The 19668-nt window shown below is 34.1% G+C and overlaps 1 protein-coding gene across 4 annotated transcripts in view; it reads right to left on the bottom strand.

Moving 5' to 3' along the window:
• The window catches only part of LOC106464548, a 63788-nt gene extending 45436 nt beyond the window's left edge, over window positions 1–18352 (bottom strand). Inside the window, exons 1-2 of one of the 4 annotated variants that reach the window (XM_022392277.1) lie at window positions 3237–3329; window positions 2608–2686 (exon numbers count right to left, since the gene is read on the bottom strand). The gene's annotated coding sequence lies outside the window, so the exon portion shown is untranslated. Of the gene's footprint in view, window positions 1–2607; window positions 2804–3236; window positions 3330–11639; window positions 11665–18288 lie in introns of those variants that run through there. The other 3 variants (XM_022392279.1, XM_022392280.1, XM_013924693.2) reach the window with 3 other exon arrangements.
• Window positions 18353–19668: the final 1316 nt, after the last annotated feature.

The following is a 19668-nucleotide window of genomic DNA, read 5'->3' as shown; positions in this document are numbered from 1 at the left end:
AACAATACTAAGGAAGGGGCAGTGTTATGACAGCGGAAGTCACGTGATGCTAGTAACATGTCATGAACTTCTAGAAGGATCCTGTCCCTTCCTGAAGTCTCGAGAGGCTACTAGTTATGTGGTAGTCTTGTACATATAAGCCGCCAAGAAGCGATGGCGACAAGGTAATGGGTAATTGAACTGCGGACACAGAGAGACGTATTGTTGAGTTGAGCACGTGAGACATTTGTTGTGAATTATAGTGTTTGTTATAGCGTGACTGTGGAAATTAAGTGTATTGCAAAGTTGTATTCAGAAAGAATAAACCAGTTTTATTTAAGAAAGGACTTGTGTCTAAAGTTTCATCAGAAAGAAATTATACGGGAAGCTAACTAATGAACGGAGGCGTAACAATATTCATTCTTTATCGAGTAAAGCATGGAAGTGAATATTACATCAAAAAGTCTAGGTGAACTTATTCGAATGGTTTCACTGCTTGTCTTTCTTTTAGTAAAATGACATAAGTAAACAAAACCTACTGTGTTTAGTAAAATAACATTAGTAAACAAAACCTACTGCAACTTCAGTACCACACCAGTACACTGTGATGTCTTAAACACAGTTGATTTTGTTTACTTATGCTATTTTCCTAAACATAGTAGGTTTTGTTTACTTATGCTATTTTACTAAACACTAGTAGCTGGAAAAGTAATGCCATAAATGTTTGTTTTGTTGCCACATTGAAGCAGGTTAAAAAAATAGGGTTAGATGTAACCTAAAGAAGTGATATTGTTGAACAGAAGGTGAAAGAAATAAGTTGTTTGAAGTAGAATTATTCAAGTTTAAAAACATTTAAATGTATCAAAGCTGAAGTCTCCTCAGAAGTACAGAAAGACCCAACTTGTCCCCATCTCTGTATATGTAAAGGTTGTACACTTAAAAATATGTTCAGGATCATATATTGATAACAAAATATGTTTACAGTAGTTTCAGTTGTTAAACATGTTAATGATTTTCATGTTACGGTATGCGAATGCAACATGATTTTCACACTGCAGCACAATAATGCAAAATATTTCTACTTTTGTTTATGGAAATTCAATAAATTAAATCATATACATAAATTAAGAAAAGTTATAATAAGATATTATTTCATTAATTTTTTAAAAACATAACCATATAACTCATGCACATAAATGACTTGAAATTACATACAAAGTCTCATTTACAAACACACAAACATATATATATATATATATGCAATTAGTGTTCAGATTCAGGACATAAACTAATATGTTAAATATTATCTCTGATGTAATTAAGTACATGTATCATAATGACTAACACATTCTGTGAAAGCTTGATCCTTCTTATAATCATTCTGGATTTTACAGATTCTGTTTATGTTACCATGTGTTTTTTTTGTGATAATTATTTCTAGTGTACGACTTTCTACCATCTTAATGTTTAAATTTTAAATGTCAGAAAGCTTGGATTAATTAAAGCAGGTTACTGGAGATTTTCTAAAGGTTGATTATATCTGTACATTAAAAATAGGTCTTTCATCAATTGTTCCTTAACCTTTCTTGGCAACTCATCGTGTTTAACTTCATGTAAACTCTTTGAAACAGCAAAGAAATTGCGAGTGTAAAAACACCAATATCAATCCCTATTTATATAAAATATGGTAGTTTTAGATTCATCTATGGATATGTTAACTTGCACAATCAACATACATAAACTGAAATTTATATACCTATTATATGTACAACAAAGAATGAAACTGGAAAAAAAGGTACTTTTTCAATTTTAAGCCCTTGATTTCATTTAAGTCACACATATAACTAAAGTATATGATCCTAAACTTTATACAGAACAGTCAATATGGCCTTAAAATGTATAAATACAACAGTTAATCACAATGACATTAACATCTATACATAAAAAAAAGTTTCAATAATCAACTTAACACTTCTGAGAACCCATGAGTGAAAGCAAAATGATATATCTGTTATAATATGTCAATCACACTACATCTGCCATATACAGTGTCAGTGAGGTTTTTTGCTCAATGCCAGAGTTCATCAAGCTGGCTTGGATACAACAGGAATATTAGTGGTCTATAATATATATGTATGTATATAATCAATTTTCATGAACAGTTGTTATAGTATGAACCAGTTTAAGCAAGTGAATTGTTATTATTATCAGATCTATGTTATTTATAAATTAGTATTTTAGGATAAGAATTAAAACTCAACATTATTTATTTTATCCAATTTAATACTAATTATCCACTTATTTATATATGTATTATTGTTTTAGATTAACTTTATTATCATTCACATAGTTATAATCATGGTTTGCCAGCTTGTAAAAGGCATTCACACCATAACAACTGTTATTGTATCAAATGGCTTACATGAATAGTGTTTCGACCATTGCAGTGTTTTTTGTATCCCAGGCAGCCTGAAGGGCTCTGGATTGAGTGAAACACATTGTCAGCAATGGATATGGTGAGTATAGTGTGGTTGGAATACAATCATTATAAACTTTTAATTCTTGAAAATCCCAAAGGTACTAGATAAAGAATGTAGTGCTTAAAAATACAATAGGCCCAATACTAACGTCTTATGACTGAGATGTGGTAGAATCAAACATTTCAGCTTGCCCCGAGATATTATTGGTTGGAAGAATGCTTGTGGATCTGAAGAATAAGAATATCATAATTAAGGTTATTAATACAACAAACAACGAGAGCCATGTCAATTCTGGATGGAACATTGCAAAATGTGGGTTTGTACATGTAATACCTCCAAACCAAAGAATATCAGTAGTAGTTACCTTAGAAACAAGAAGTAGGAAGTCTTGTTAAACCTTCACATAAGGGAAGCTTACCACCTCATCTACAGGAGCTATTAGACTGTAGTTGTGAAGATCTTAAAACTGATCAATATCACCTACTCATAGAATACCAAGATATCTCCTCCAGTAAACCTCATGGCTTAGGCAGATAATTATAATATCTTATGATAGATACAATATCTATATGTTAGCTGGCATGACAACTACCAGATGCATAACAGGTAAAGGCTTTTCAAGAAACAAAAGCCATCAATAAAGAAAGCAGTAACAGAACCAGTACCAGTCCTTGGGTAGCATCTAGTGTACATGTGAAGAAGAAGAAGAAGGATAAATCTATAAAGTTTTGTATAGACTACCAGAAGGCGAATGAAGTTACAAAGAAGAATGCTTACCCACTGACTAGGATCATCTGTGTAGAAATGAATTTACATTCTGGAGAGATAATGCAGCATTGAAGTGGATGATCAATTTCTGGAATCCAAAAGGCCAGACAGCAAGCTTACTCCAGAAAATTCAAGGGTATAATTTCAACACTATACATTTCCCTGGTTGGAATCATAAAAATGTTAATACATTATTACAAATACATTGTATTAGCAAAGAACACTGTAAAAGAATGAAAGCAAAAAATAATAAAAACAACTGACTTAAAGCAAAACAGTACAGACACAAACAAGGAAAACACAGAGAAGATGAAAAACCGAAGTTGTCAAATATACAACTGAAAGATTCTCAGGTAAAGATATGAGAAACAAGCCAATTATTCAGTGGATCAAGAATGGTGCAGAATTATCCTCATGGCATACAGTCATTCAAAATAGGCATCTATGATATAATGGGAGTTAAAGGAAGTTAACATTTTCTTAAACTGAAAATGTATTTCCAATGGATACTTACCACTTCACACAAAGAGCTTTCTTGATTTATACTGCCCTCTACTGGCACAAAGTTTCACTTGCCACTAGCCTTGATTCTCCCACTGACCAACATTTATATTAATGTGAGACATCTGCATACAAACGTGCAAATGATTATGCAGCAACCTTCCACTGATAGGAGTGCAACACTACCCCTATCATAACTAGTACCCTCTCTAATCTAGTAGCTGTTAACCACTTTGAGATTGATCATATTACACCAAACCACACTGGAAGTGGGGAGGATGGATGGGAAATGTGAGAGGAGGTAAGTATCTATAGGAAATACATTTTCAGTTTAAGAAAATGTTAACTTCCAATATGATATATTACCTCTACTCACAAAAAGCTAGAATCCGACATTGAACAGGTGGAGGACTTCCATACTCCACTAGAAGGAGGAGAGAAATAATGTGTTGGAGAATCCAGAGGACTGCAGCACTGGAAATAGTGCCACAGGTGACCATGAAACCCTATTTTGAAAAGCAGAACAATCACGATGACAAAGTGCATCATCCAACACCTGGTGGCTTCATCGGGTCCACGGTAGAACCAGTATCAATGCCAGGGATCATCAGAAATGGGCAGCTATCCCTGTCTGTTTTACTTGTGTTAGTTCATGAGTGTATGGTCCGGGATGACCACATTTATGAAGCAAAAGACCACGAGGTATATCTATGAGTGGTCCTACACAATACCCCATCTCAACAATGGCCGTAATATGACCTGGAAAAGCATGGATAACATGTTGATGGAGTTTATCAACCAACACTTGGTGGCATCTGGAATTGTAATCAGGTCTGTGGTAGGAAGAGCCTCAACGTCACAATAATCTAGTATGGTATATGATCACAGCCTGTACAGTGTGAATTTAAGACTAAGTATACCTAAGTATAGAGCAGGATCCAAACATGCAATAAGGGACCCTTCAAAGAAAAAGAAAATAAACTGAGTACTTACCACCCACAGATAAATTGTTATAGCACTGATGATGTCCTCCAAGGGAAGAAGAAAATGTGCAGCCAGGGACTTGGTAAGGTGACTGATCTTATGGGCAAAAAACATGAAAAAGGTGATAAACATGAGGAGAAAGGGAAGAAAATGCCAGGCGATTGAAACTGGTAAATTCACAACATTAAGGTAATGAGAAAAAAGATCCTGGGTGAGGTGAGGATTCCACGAAATAAACAAACAGACTCTGGAACCACAGAAGAGTGCAGAACATGTCATATATCATCAGAGAGCCCTGACTGGGCAAAGGAGGTGGGCAGGATCAGAATGGTCATAATGAAGGGAAGAGAAAAGGGTGTGAAGGTAAAAATACCCTCTCAAGAAGCTGAAGTATTGGCCATAAAGGAACAATCAGGAAAGAAGAGAACATAGGGACCATGAAACAAAACATAGCAAACAACAATTACAAACACATCAGAACAACAATGTTCGCACACTAACATGAGCAGGAACAGGGGCTTCAAGTAAAGATAATATAATGAACACGAAAACAAAGGTTCAAACAGAGGAGAAGTTCTGATTAGGGAGGGAAGTAGGGCAGGAAATGCAGAAGGAATGAAGCAATGGGGATAAGACTGGCAACTGGAAAACACAAGCAAATTTGGTAAACTTAAACATGTCAGATAACACTGCCCAATAGCTTGCAACAAAGGAAACCAAAAGGCCCCTGTCAAAAAACCAAGTCAAAAAGGATGTTATATGAGAAACAGTAGGATGAGAAGGATGATAACCTTGTCTGACAGGCCAACACTGGTACATGTACCAGTTACATTGGTAAACCACCATGGAGGAAGGACAAACTGGATGGAAAATGAAGGAAGGTACATGTTGCTAAAGTCCAGCCCTTCTGGTGGAGGACAAGACAAGAGCCACATGTAAAGACAGAGCATGGTAATGGATGGATGATGAATGCCTTGATGATAACCTTGTCTGACAGGCCAACACTGGTACATGTACCAGTTACATTGGTATACCACCATGGAGGAAGGACGAACTGGATGGAAAATGAAGGAAGGTACATGTTGCCAAAGTCCAGCCCTTCTGGTGGAGGACCAGACAAAAGCCACATGTAAAGACAGAGCATGGTAATGGATGGATGATGAATGCCTGAATGGGGCTGATGAAGGGGTGTCAGAGATAAAGGAAGTGGGAGGGGTAACACCAAAAGCTGGTGCAGCAGTAGAAGCCACATTTGAGCCAGCCAATACAAAACCACCAACAGAACACAATACAGAGTGGTTTGAATTAAGGCAAGGACCCTTGGGAGGAGACAAATAGAAGGATATGCATATAGGTACCCAACCTGGAATACGACATGCCAACAAAGTGATCTGATGGCTACCGACCCAATGTTTGAAAACAGAGGTTTCTTGATCGAGTGCTCCCTTGCTTGGTGATGTATGAGACTACCGTAGAAGTGTAAGATTGGATTGTTACCAACCAGCCCTGAAGATCCCACAGAAAATAAAGCTCGATGAATAGTAAAAAGTTCTAAGAGATTGATATGGAGAGAGTACTCAGATAGAATCCAATGCCCCGAAACCTTCCAAGTGTCAAGATATGCCTCCCAACCAGAAAGAGAAGTATCCATAAAAAAGGTGACATTTTGGACAAGGAGGGTAACACCCACTGTAGTATTGTTCTGATCCAACCACCAGGCAAAGTCGGCCTGTAAGGGAGTGGGAAGGGTAAGAGGGGCAACCAAGGGATCCCAAAGAAGACTCCATTGGTCTATCAAAACCCACTGAAGCTGGTGAATGTAGGCACAACCAAGAGGAATGAGGGCTTCTAGAGGAGCCCACATTCCCAAAAGAGAGAGAACCTTTTTGTGCAATAGGAGGAGAGGATGAGACAATGCATATGAGATATTCCATAGCTCTCAACCAAAGTGGAGGAGGATGGGCCTGACTGAGGAGGGAGTTGAAAACACACAGAGATGAATCAATTATTGTGTGGGTGTGAGGAAAGACTTCTCCACATTGAGAAGTCAACCCACTCTGACAGTTTCCTGGAGAAGAAACTGAGTCATCTTGTGAAGAGGCAAGAAGCAGCCAGTTGTCTATATAATGATGGAAATGAAGGCCACTGGAATGAAGAAGGCAGGCAAAAGCTTGGACCACTCAACAGAACACATATGGAGATAAGGCAAGTTCGAACAGAAGTGTCCAAAATTGAAACACACGTCTATGATGAACAAAGTGAAGATACTGTCAAGATGCAGGGGAATGGAGATATGGAGAGATGCATTCGACACATCAATCTTTGTCACCCACAAACCTGGAGTGAAAAACCAAATGAAGAGCTAAGTACAACTCCATGGTGAACTTGGGAATGACGAGAAAGAAGTTCACCAATGGTAAATCGATGACCAGGTGCCATTCCCCCATCTTTTTAGGAACAACAAACAGGCAAGAGTAAAAACCTGGACAAGAAGGATCTCCTCGTTTGATGGCACCCTTGTGAAATAAGTCCCAAACCACTTCTGAAAGATGCTGCCAAGAAATGAGATCCTGAGGAGGAGGGAAGGAAATGGGAGTGAGAGACAATGGAGAAGAGGAATGGAAGTGGAGGACCAGACCTACAGAGATGATGTTCAGAGTCCATGGATCGACTGCAAAGGACCTTCAAACATGGGCAAAGTGAAGGTGTATGGCTCCCACTGGCCCTGACTCGAGAACATAGTCACAGACACTGGATGCCCCCAAAATTATGCCTGTCCGTATATTTATGGTGAACAACAGATGCCTGAGAAGCCAGAACTGGTAAGAGATTGGTGGTGGTGGGCATACACAGGGACAGGAACAGGTTGATGGGATAAACAAGAGGCTAAGGATGAGAAAGAGGTTTGCAGATGTACTGAGTCAAGCCTTGGCTCCAACGAGTCAGGGTTACCCCCAAATATATCTCATTGCAAAAACAGGTGCTATGCGCAAGTCATGCAATGAGGAAGAAGATAAATGAATCTGAGATAAAATGGCATCTTGACTGAGAAGATCCCAACAGCAAAGCATCCACGTTTGTAATGCCAGGGCCAAAGAGGAAAGGCATGCCATGGTAGCAAAAGCAAAAAGGCGATTCCAAGTATCATTTGAAAACCCATCAGGGAAAAAATGAACAGCCTCAGACAAAAGGTGAAGGAGGATAAGGAATGGAGAACATACCTGAATAATCAATTCCATAAAAGGGGAAATAGGTCTGAGCAATTCCCCAGAAATGACACTAGACTGAAAAGCATATTCACTCAAACCAGTGACCAGGAATGAAAGGACAATCATGAGCTGGCTCTGAATGTTGCATGAAATTGGTCAACTTCGAACATACTAGAGCCGTCACATCATGGGCCGATAATTGGGGCTTTGACTTGGTGGACGTGGTCAGTAGATCTACTGCAGCAGTAACAGCAGTTGTAGTCATGACCACTTGAAATTACCAGTCCATAATTCTTGCAATCAAAAAAGGAGAGAAGATAAAGAAAATAAATCATAACTCTCCAAAAAAAAAGAAAAACAACAACAAAAATAAAAATGGTAAATAACAATAGAACTGAAGTAGAAAACATAAGAAAATAAAAACTTGTGGATAAATTAATGAAAATGCAAGTGAACAGTGAACACACATCTATTCAATAAGATTGCCAATCGAGAAGCGGTTAACTTGTGAGAAGAGGTAAGGCATTAGATCGGAACTTAGATTTGGAGAACACTGATAACAGGAATTACTTTGAAATTGCAAGGTTACAAGTTATTTAATAGTGATAGACTCTTGATAAAAAGGGGGGAGTGGAGTGGCTTTTTATATAAAGGATGATCTACAACCTGTTCTGATAAGACTGAAGACATAAAATTGAAGTCAACAGACCAAATCTACATGGGTTATAACCAGAAACTTCAATGGTAAAAAGTCTTTAACTGAAAAGTTTTTTGGACCACTTGATCAGACATGTGAAGTCAATGAGAAATTGTATGAGATCTGGGTTATTACTAGTAAGAATCCTGAGCATTATTTCTGAAATATGGGAATTGACCTGAATAACATAGATATTAATACCTTGGTGGTAAGAAAACGAATTGAGAGATTAAAAATAGATAAAGTACCAGGATCAAACATTGTATTTTCATGGATTTAAAATAAGATGAAAGAACAAACAATTGAGCTTCCATTTTTCATTTTTGATAGGTCATTAAACAGTAGGCAGATGCCTTTGGAGAGTTGCTAATGTAACTACATTATATTTTTAAATAGGGTGATAGGAAATGACCTGAAAATTATAGACCAGTCAGCTTTACTTTTGTAGTGGAAACAATTATAGTGAGTGACAAAAGAATCTTTACTAAACCATTTAAAAAAATATTATATAATAAAAGAGAAACAACACTGGATTTATTAAGGGGAAATCGTGACTTATTATTCTGTTAACCTTGTTTAAGGACGTTAATTGTTATATGGTTGAAGGAAAGTTTTGTATGTGATGTACTCAGATTTTCAAAAAGCTTTTAATAATAGTATCCCACAGAAATTCACATTTGTATGTATGTATGTGTGTGTGTGTGTGTGGAGACTAGTTAATTGACCTGCAGAGTGGCTGGATAACAAAGCAAGAAGCTGTTATTAACAGAGTCCAGTCAAACTGGACCTTAGTGTTTAGGCCTTTCCTTTTTATTTACATTAATGATATTGACAAGATTATAATTACTAGCAGAAACACCACTCTATGGGCAGCTGTTTGTGCTAGTAATTAATCCTCATAGTATTCATACCTCATTGAAAAAAAATTTAGAAAAGTGAACATTTTAAAAAAAAGGATTTTTCTGGGAAGTACTGCAAGGGAAATGTGTTCAGATTGTGCTGATATAAACATTAAAGGTTTTATATATTAAAAGTGGTACCTTTATTGAAAATATTAGTTTTTTTTATGAACTCCATTTTTTAGTATAATATTTACAAATTACATCAATAAAAAAACAATGAAACCCACACGTACAGTTTTATTGAAAGTCATGTTCTTGTTGTGAGAAGAGTACTTTTATTTAAAATTGCATTCTGTGATAAATAAATGGTTGTTGCACATACCGTAGTTATTTTTATAATCGTTGGAACCTTGAATACCCGAAGTGTGAAATTTTTTTGATGGATTTTTGTTTGTGTTGCCATTCAACAGATGGCACCACATTGTATTTATTATTTTGGCCATATACATTCATACATATATACAAGCTGCATCCATTACAGTAAGATTACATTTACAAAAGTTTACTGATGACATTAAACTGGTAGATATTTCTAATTATATTGTGAAGGTTCAGGTACTACAAAATAGCCTAGATAAACTGGTAAGTTGGACAAATTATTGGCAAATAGCCTTTAAATATACATATTAAATGTATTTGGATCACACATTAAACATAACATGACAGAAGAAAACAATATTGCCATAGTAGTGTGGTATTTGAATATACCATACATTTCTATCTTCTTGTAGTATTAGATATTTATTCTGAATTTATAATTTTTTCTAGATTTGTGAAGTTTTCACATAACAAGTGGTTGAGAAAAACCATTATGTTGATCTTGTTTCTAGTTACCTTTGTTGTTTTCAAAGTAGGTAGTAATTGTTACCACCTAAGAGAACGCTTCTTAGTATGACATTATGTAAGAATGTTGACAGTACTATTCTTAAATAGTTGTTCAGATGATATCTGGAAGTTATGACCCCTCCCCATGTTGTAATGAGAATGACCAGTAACATAGGTACCATATTTCACTCTGGATAAATAAGAAGTTTCTTGTAAAGTAAGATAGGTTGCATTTAAACACTCTGGCACAAAATCTCAATGGACAAAGTCTGAAGGAAGATACTTAATCCAGTAAAATCATCTGGCATAAGTATGAGATGTAAGTACAAATACAGTATCTATTTCACTGTGTAATAAATACTGTGCATTTTGTTATACATTTGTGTCCAGTTTCATTATTCTGTTTAACATCAATTCAGTTAGAAAGAGTTTAGCATTACTCTATACTCAATATCTTGAACAAGGACCTATATGATAACTCTAATGTTAATGCTGTTCACTTGGCTATACTAGAGTAATAGATACCGTTAAAGGACAGCAAGGGACCTTTTGATCCATCCAGGTTGACCTGTCCACTATATTAAACCAAACCTTTAAAAAAATATCTTAAAGCCCACCCCTATCATTCAAATATTTATCAAGCTTTCTCTTAAATTAAATGCATCCATTACATCTGAAGGTAACCTGTTCCACAGGCCAACCATCCTGTCAGAAAAACATAACCGTCTTAGCTAAAGATGACTTCTTTCTTGCCAAAATTTATATTTATGTCCCCTAGTCCTATGATTCTCACCATTAAATATGAAAAAAGATGATGCATCAACACTATCAATTCCCTTAACAATCTTAAACATCTAAATCAGATCCTTTCTAACTCTCCTTTTCTCTCATATGATAAATTTTCCATCCCATTTATCATCACAGTAGTCCTCCTTTGAAACCTTTCCAACAAATCAATGTTCTTTTCTGAGGTAAAGAACTAAAGATTGAACACAATACTCCAAATATTTTCTAACCAATGACCTATATAATGGCATTATAACCTATTTAGACTTGTATTCAATATTTCTGTAGATACAACCTAAAATCCTATTTACCCTCCCACTAGCAATTATACATTGCTTGGATGGCTTAAGAGACTGATCATTTAGAACACTAAGATCTTTTCCTTACATAAAACTTTTAAGGTTATTCTCATCAAAATTATACTTATAATTCATATTGTGATATCCAACATGCATTCCTTGCATTTATTATAATTAAAAGCCATCTGCAATTTTTTTGTTTAGCTCACCAAATAATCCAAATTCTTTCATGAGACAGTAGCATCCTTCTTTACAGCTGGCAACACCCAAAACTTTAATGTTATCAGCAAATTTAAATAATCTATTGACCATTTCTTCATCTATGTCAGTGATATAAATCAAAATGTATAAAACCTAACACTGAGTCTTGAGGTACCCCACTCATAACATTAATCCAGCTTGACTGAACTCCATTTATAACAACCCTCTGCTTCCTGATAACTAGCTAGTTTTCTATCCAATGAGACACCCTATCCCCCACACCTACATAGATAACTTTTTAAAAAGCCTTTTATGTGACACCTTGTCGAATGCTTTCTGAAAATCCAAATATGCGAGGGTTGTCCGATCTAAAAAAACAACAAAAAAAACTGGAATGTATTATATTTTCTGATAAATATTAAGGTTTCAATCTTTTTATTAGTAAACAACATGTAACATATAACTTAGCAAGCTTATTTTGCAGGAAAGAAGTGAGAAGTGTTAAATGTCATGGAAAAGATCGAACTTCATGCTGCGATCAAATATTTTTTAAAAAGGAAATGACAATGCAAGAAATCCACTAAGACATGGAAGCAACATTAGGAGAGGGTGCTCTGGCATATTCAACAATGAAAAAGTGGTGTGCTGAGTTTATGCATGGTGGACAATCATGTGAAGATGATTGATCACTACTGAAATTTTAGATAAAGTTCAGGATCTGGCTATATATGCTAAAATAATTACCATTAGGAAGTTAGCAGAGGATGTGGGAAATGGTAAATGTACTGCAACAAGCATTTTGAGTGACAGTTTGGGCATGAGTAAGTTTAATGCCAGATGGATTCCAAAAATGTTGTTACCTGAGTGGAAATGGATCTGAGTTGTTGAAAGCCAATGCCTACTCCAAAGGTTTCAATAGATTCATAACAGTTTGCAATGGAAACACCCAAGTTCACCCACCCCAAAGAAGTTCAAGTCACAACACATGAGAAGATCATGGCATAACTTTTCTAGGGGATGCCAAGGGATTCTTATTAGTTGATTATTTGGAAAGGAGTTAAACTGTTACAGGAGATTACTTTTCCATCTTAATTAACAACTTGCATCAAGCGATCAGAGAAAAGAAAAGAGTATTACTCAAATAAAGTGTGCTCTTCCATCAGGACAATCAACAAATCACATGTTGCTTTACACGCTATCCATGATAGTGGTTTTGAATTACTCAACTACACCCCCTTTACTCACTGGATTTAGCTCCAAGTGACTTTTTTTCTCTTTCCTAACTGTAAAATCTTTCTGAAAGGTTGAATATTTTAAGAGTGATGATGATCTAATACATACTGTCCAGTAAATGGATTGAGGACCAAGAAGAAGAGTTCTTTCATAAGGGCATAAAAGCCTTAGAGCACTGGTAGTGTAAGTGTATACACTCATAAAGAGATTATGTTGAAACATAAATCACAGCTGAACCAGTGTCTCTTTTCTTTATAGATCAGGCCATTAATGTTTTGGACATCCCTCATACCCCACCCACACCTGTATCCATCATCTACATAAGCAGTAACCTCTTTAAAGAATGTCAAAAGATTAATAAGGCATGTTGACTATTCAATAAAATTTTAAACTTTGTTAAATGACTTTATCAATGCATCTTTTATCAGACTTCCAAAAAGTTTTAGACTAATAGGCCTATAATCATGAGGGCAACTTACTTCCAATCTTCTGGCACTTGCCCACTATTCAAGGATTTAAAAAACATAATACCAAGTGCCTCACATATTCAGTTCTTAACTTCATTCAAAACCTTTAGGTAAATATTACCTGGCCCAGGTGCTTTATCATTCTTTAAACTTTCCAATTTTTTTTTAACAAACTCAGAGTTAATGTGATCAAGGTCAGGTCGAGGAATATTTCTTAAATTTTCATTAGTAAAAACTGAAGAAAAAGTAGAATTTAATAACCCAGTCATCCCATAATCATCAGATATTAGCCTTCCTGTGTCATCCTTCAAAGGCACTACTCGCATCCTAACATATTGCTTATCCTTAATGTATTTGAAGAAATCTATACTATCTATTTTAAGATTTTCAGACAACCTTTTTCTCACAGTTTTTGATTTCCTAATTTTCCATTGGACAACTCTCTTGATTTTGTATAGTTCTTGAAATCTCCCATCACTGCAGTGAACTTAAATTTCTTATATTTATAATGCTTCACTTTATTTTTATCCTTTGTATTCTTTGTGAGTCAACCTGATTTTTTACTTGCAGCACCGTTTTTTTGTCTCTAAGGAACATGGCTATTTTGTAAATTTAAAATTTTCAAAATTTTTTTCAGTATTTGGACAGTATCTCCAACTAATTCACAGCACATCAAGTCAGGTAATTCACACAAGCTCTTGAAACAGTGCTCTATTGTTAGAAGTTTATAGAATTTTAGGGTGTACTTATAGTACTGATTATTATCTCTAGTTAAGTCTAGCTTGAAATACTTTGTGCAGTTTTGATATCCACCTAAAAAACTTATTGGAGATGGTTCAGAGGAAGGCTATAATACTGAAATAATTCCAAGGATGAATGGGTTATCTTACAAGGACAGGTTAAAATCTTTCATTTTGTTTTGAGGAAAGAAAGGTAAGAGATTATCATATAGAAGTTTACATTATGATATGGAGGAATGAGAGGATATGGGTCAATGATTATTTTTGTGGTTTATTCTAAAGACAACAGGACAAGAAACCACAAAATTAAGACTTGGAAAATGACAGGTTAGGTTCTAGTTGAGACAGTCTTATGATTCTAACAGGGTGATTAGGTTATGGAATGAATAGCTATCAACAGTCATGAAGGTCAGCACCTTATAAGAATTCAACAGAGGAAAAGTAATTTCTTGAGAAGTATTTATTTGTTCATCATGTATGTCAATAACTAGTGATATTTGACAGTGATATTTCCAGTTCACAAATAAATTCTATGATAATGGGAAGAGCTGATTCTATTGAGATTTTTTTTCTTACAGTCTTAGCAACTGGTCTAGCACATGGCAAATAAGCTAGAATAGCGATAAGTGTGATGTTATGCCTTTTATGAAATGAAATTTAATGCTGAAAAAACATTAAATCCTTCAGATATAATAAAAGAGCAAGTATAGTTTTTGGTTCTATTTATATGAATTTTGAATAAAAAACCAGGAAAGTAATTGTTACTTTCTATAAGATTCTGGTAAGATCTCACTGTGTGCAGCTTTTACAACAGAGAGAGAATATCAAAATGTTGAAAAGAATGCATAAAGAGGTTTCTAGAGCAATACCGAGTCTAAGTGATTTAGCCAATGATGAGTCTTAAAATTTTAAACTCATTTTCTTTGGGACACAGAAGAACTATAGAAAATTTGATTCAGGTATTTGAAATTGATAGGGGTTTGGACAGTCTTCCTTTGGGTGGTCTATTTAGGAAATGAAATTATAAATTATTTATTGCAAATTTTGTTAGCAATAGTAGATTTAAGCTCTGGATATTTATATATAGCCTTGTTTTTTAAAAAGTCAGATTATTTTGTTTAGAATTATAATTTGTATAAACATTTTTGTTATGATATATGAGTGGTGTTAGTTAAAATTATTTTACAGTTTTGTTGGATAGTTATATGAATATTAAGAGCTACAAAGTACTTCTAATGTTGATTTGATGTTTTAATTATTTGGTTTTTAGGATAATGGGGGTACATGAATGGTATCATATCAGCTGTTGTTTTTTTATTCTCACTTCATAGTTCATTGGATATAGTATACTTCAGCTTTTAAATGTTTGTGTATTTGCATTTTATCAAGAACTATGATAGTGGTTCATAATAGGGATTGCAAGGAATTGCAAAAAACCCTGACAGAACGTTGAGGCAAAAAGCAACACTTTAAAAAATCTTTACTACTGATTTCTAAGGCTGTACACATATAAAAATGCACTAAAAGGGATGCATGTTAGACTTACAACGAAAAGAAAATCTACACAGAATGGCAGATTTGTAATTATTCTTTTTCTTATTATTCTCTTACCAGCCTACAATAAAAATGGCTTGGTATATTACATCCAAACCTTTTGTAAAATACTAAATAAAGTACTGTGAAAGTCTTAGCAGTATTGAAAAGTCAGTTTGTTTCTTCTATATTGTACATAAATTAAAAACACCATAATTCTAGTGAAAATGGTGTTATCTTTACCCCTTGAAGTTAGCTTTCTTACAAATATCTGGTGTTCCTTCAAAAAGCTTAAGTGTAGTGTGAAACAGTAATTTTCAGCCATTTATAGATGAATATTACATGACTGTAACATGTAGATGCTCAATGTTTTGTACACTAAACAACTGGTGTCTTTAGGAAGTCAACCATTCTATTATGTATGGAGTGAAGGAATAAAAACAAATCAATATACATAATATTAAATTTTATTACACACCTTCCTAGAATTACCTTAAAAGACACGAATGATTATTGAAAGCGATGTTTTAGACATGTATGTTTTATTTGAAAAGGCTACTTTTCTACTGGTAAAATTCTATACTGCTTAGTGGGGGTTGTGTCTTAGTCTAGGCATATATTTGCCCATTCCTATGCATTATATATATATAAAGAATTTAGTTACACTGAAACTAAATGCTTATTATATTCTCAAACAAAGCTCCATGACAATCTCCAGCTGCAGCTTAACATTTTACACCTTGAATTAATGCGATCAAATAGTCAATACCTACAGTAAATCATAATGAACTGTATTAGCTAGCTGCTAGCTACGTATATTATCATTACAATGCATAAACTTAGTTACCAAAACAAGTAATCCTTTGCCAATAGTTGTGCATGAAAAAAAAGTCAGCAAACAAGATAAATGAAAAAATTTGGAATTTAAAAACCTGCAAATAGGGATCATAAACAAGGCTGGATATACTATAGACATTATTTACTCAAGTAATACTAGTGAAAATGATAACATACACAAAGATTTACCTGTTAAATTCTACATATAAGACAACCCCCCCCCCTCAAGGTGTTGTGGAATTAGAATTACAGTTTTGTTAGCACAAAACATAAACATCAAATTAAGATATAAAATTAATGAACACGTATAAAGGAACTATATAAGTCTAGGTCAGTTTTACCAGATTTAAAACTTTACTTAGTTATGACTTAGTTCATTTCTTGTTGCTTTACAAGCGGTGCCTATTGGCCTGACAATCTGATTAACTGTATGTACAAAAAAAAAAAAAGACTTTAAAACTCTAAAAGTGAGTTTGTTATTTCATAAAAAATAAAAGTTAAATTGCTGTTGATGGTGGAATTGCACTGATTATGTAACATCCTCATAATTTTATTGTTTTTACTTTTTACATTAAGTGAAGATTGCATAATTCTAAATTCTGCCATATAATTAATACATAACTTTTTCTACATAATCAGCAATTTAAGGGTGTTAATTTCAAGTTGTTGGTCACATAATTTTGATTTTTGTGCTCCATGAAAATCTTAGTCTTGAGCTATGCATAAGAAACTGAAATATTAATAATGATTTTATCAAATAGATATGGCTCTGGGCATAATATTTGGAATATGTATGTCTTACACACTTTGCATGCCATTAAAACAATAGTATCAGTAGGACTATAAAATGAAAGAACAGGAGTGAGTGTGTGGGGTGACAACCCTTATTTTCTGTGTAGTATGTTTTTATTGAAAACAACTGTTGGGGGGAGGGTCATGATTGAAGGTTTGAGGTTTTTAAGATTGTTAAAGGTTTAGAATTCAAAAATCCAGATATTTAACTTTATAAATATTGCAGATAGTAAGACTAGTGTACACAACTTTACGTTATGGAAAGCTCGGATGTGACTCCAAATGAGGCAGTGTTACTTTTCTTATGGGGTAGTTGACCTATGGAATAGTTTGCTATCGGTTTAGATATATTTAGCTGTAATGTTGAAGGCATTTTAATTTTAGAAGAAATTGGATAAGTTTTTAAAGAGATAATGGATGGAAACAAGATAAAAGGTTTCTATATGTAACTTGAAGTAGAGTGTCAGTAGAAAATAGAATAGTCCCATTGGAAATGACGTAATCAATAAATGTTACTTGACAGCATTTGTTAATCTGAAACAAACTACTAGTACTAGTCTATTAGTACTTATGCTAGTAGTACTGTAAGGGAAAAGGTTAGGATTTATAAAATTGGAATCTTGATAATACTACTAGTTACAATTTACATTACATTTACAACAAATTACAAGTTACTTATGTGAGTTATGACTTTGAGTATGATGTTACTGGCACTACTACTAAGTGGTAGTAGTAGTATTACTATTAGTATTACAGTAGTATTACCAAGTCTGTTATTACTGTTAAAAGTATCACTACAAGTTATATTATAGCCTTTTCTCAATACAATAATATTAAAACTATTATTAATTATTTAATTTTGTGACGCATTACTTTGGTCCGGTCCAGCAATACTTAACGTAGTAATTTAAACTTAAGTTATTTACTATTTTAATAGCAGTAGTATAGTAGGAGTAGTTTAGTTATTGTATTCATCTTACTGTAAGTTAAAAAAAAAACATTACACATGAATATAAAAGTTAAAAACAAGATTGTTAAAATTATTGTTCACTTACTTAAAAGAAAATATACAATTGCTTCGAATTTGTAGATGACGTAATCACACAAGCACCAACAACCGATACAATTATATATATTTATTAATGTTTTTGTCACGTGACGAATCTGTTTTTAGTGCCCTCTTATAGCAAATATTATTTGTCGGAAACTAACTTAGCATAATATTTAAAAACAAGGGGTCTGTTGATCCATCGAGACTATCCCATCCACTAGGCTAAAGTAAATTTTGAATAATAAGCAAATAAAAAAAATGATAATAACAAAAACATCCTAAAAACTAGCTCTCATCATTTAAATATTTACCAAGCCTTCCATTAAATTCCCTTAAATGTACTTCGTCCATCATATCTGATAGTAGCCTATTCCAGAGGTCAATCACCCTGTTAGAAAAACAAAACTGTTTAAGCTGAAAATGACTAATAACCTTTCAAGATTATTATATGTATTTCCTTGTCGATTTTATCAGTTCATTTAATGATCTTAAAAACCTCAATGAGATTCACTACAACACTTTATTTTTCAAGAGAAAACAATTTTAGGGATCTTAATCTGCTCACATTTTGACAATCTCTCCATCCCAGGTATCATCGTAGTACTTATCCTTTGAACCCTTACCAACAATTCAATGTCCTTCTTAAAGTAAGGAGCTCAATAATGCAAATAAGGTCTAACCAGTGACCTATACAATGAAATTGTAACCTCTCTGAAATTATATTCGATATTTCTGTAAGTAGAACTTAAAATCCAATTTGCACTACCATTAGCGAAAGCTCACTGCTTGGATGACTTAATTAAGAGACTTATAAAACAACATATCAAAATCCATATCTTCCATGACACTGTTAGATATTTTAAAGTATCCCATCAAATTTAAACTTTTAATCTAAATTATGATAACCTATATGCATTGTCTTTCATTTATTATAATTAAAAGCCACCTGCCATTTAATCGCCCAACTAATCAAGTAATCTAAATCGTTTTGTAGAGTATCATCAACAGATTTAAGCAACTTATTGAACATTTTTTCATCTATCTCACTGATGTAAATCACTAAGACCAAAGAAAACCGAGCCTTGAATTTCCCCAATGGTTTCAGGGTGAAATTTAATTACCCCAATGAATGTATGCAAGGAATGTTAATTTGAAATAGAATATAAAACATCAGAGTACTCAGGCTAGTACGAAAAATGTTTGAAAGAAGGGGTTCTAATTTGTGAGTTCAAAAGTCAACAAATATTGTGCAAAGCACCAGGCCCGCAGACAGGGGGGGGGGCAACTGCCCAGGGGCCCGGGCGAATGAAACTTAGTTATGCCGTAAAGCCCGCAAAGCATCTTTAGGCTATATCTTCATTTAATGATAAAAAACATAGTTTTG

Source organism: Limulus polyphemus, unplaced genomic scaffold, assembly GCF_000517525.1.
Source record: "Limulus polyphemus unplaced genomic scaffold, Limulus_polyphemus-2.1.2 Scaffold1684, whole genome shotgun sequence".
Taxonomy (NCBI): Eukaryota; Metazoa; Arthropoda; class Merostomata; order Xiphosura; family Limulidae; genus Limulus; species Limulus polyphemus.
This window is presented reverse-complemented; position numbering and strand designations above follow the sequence as displayed.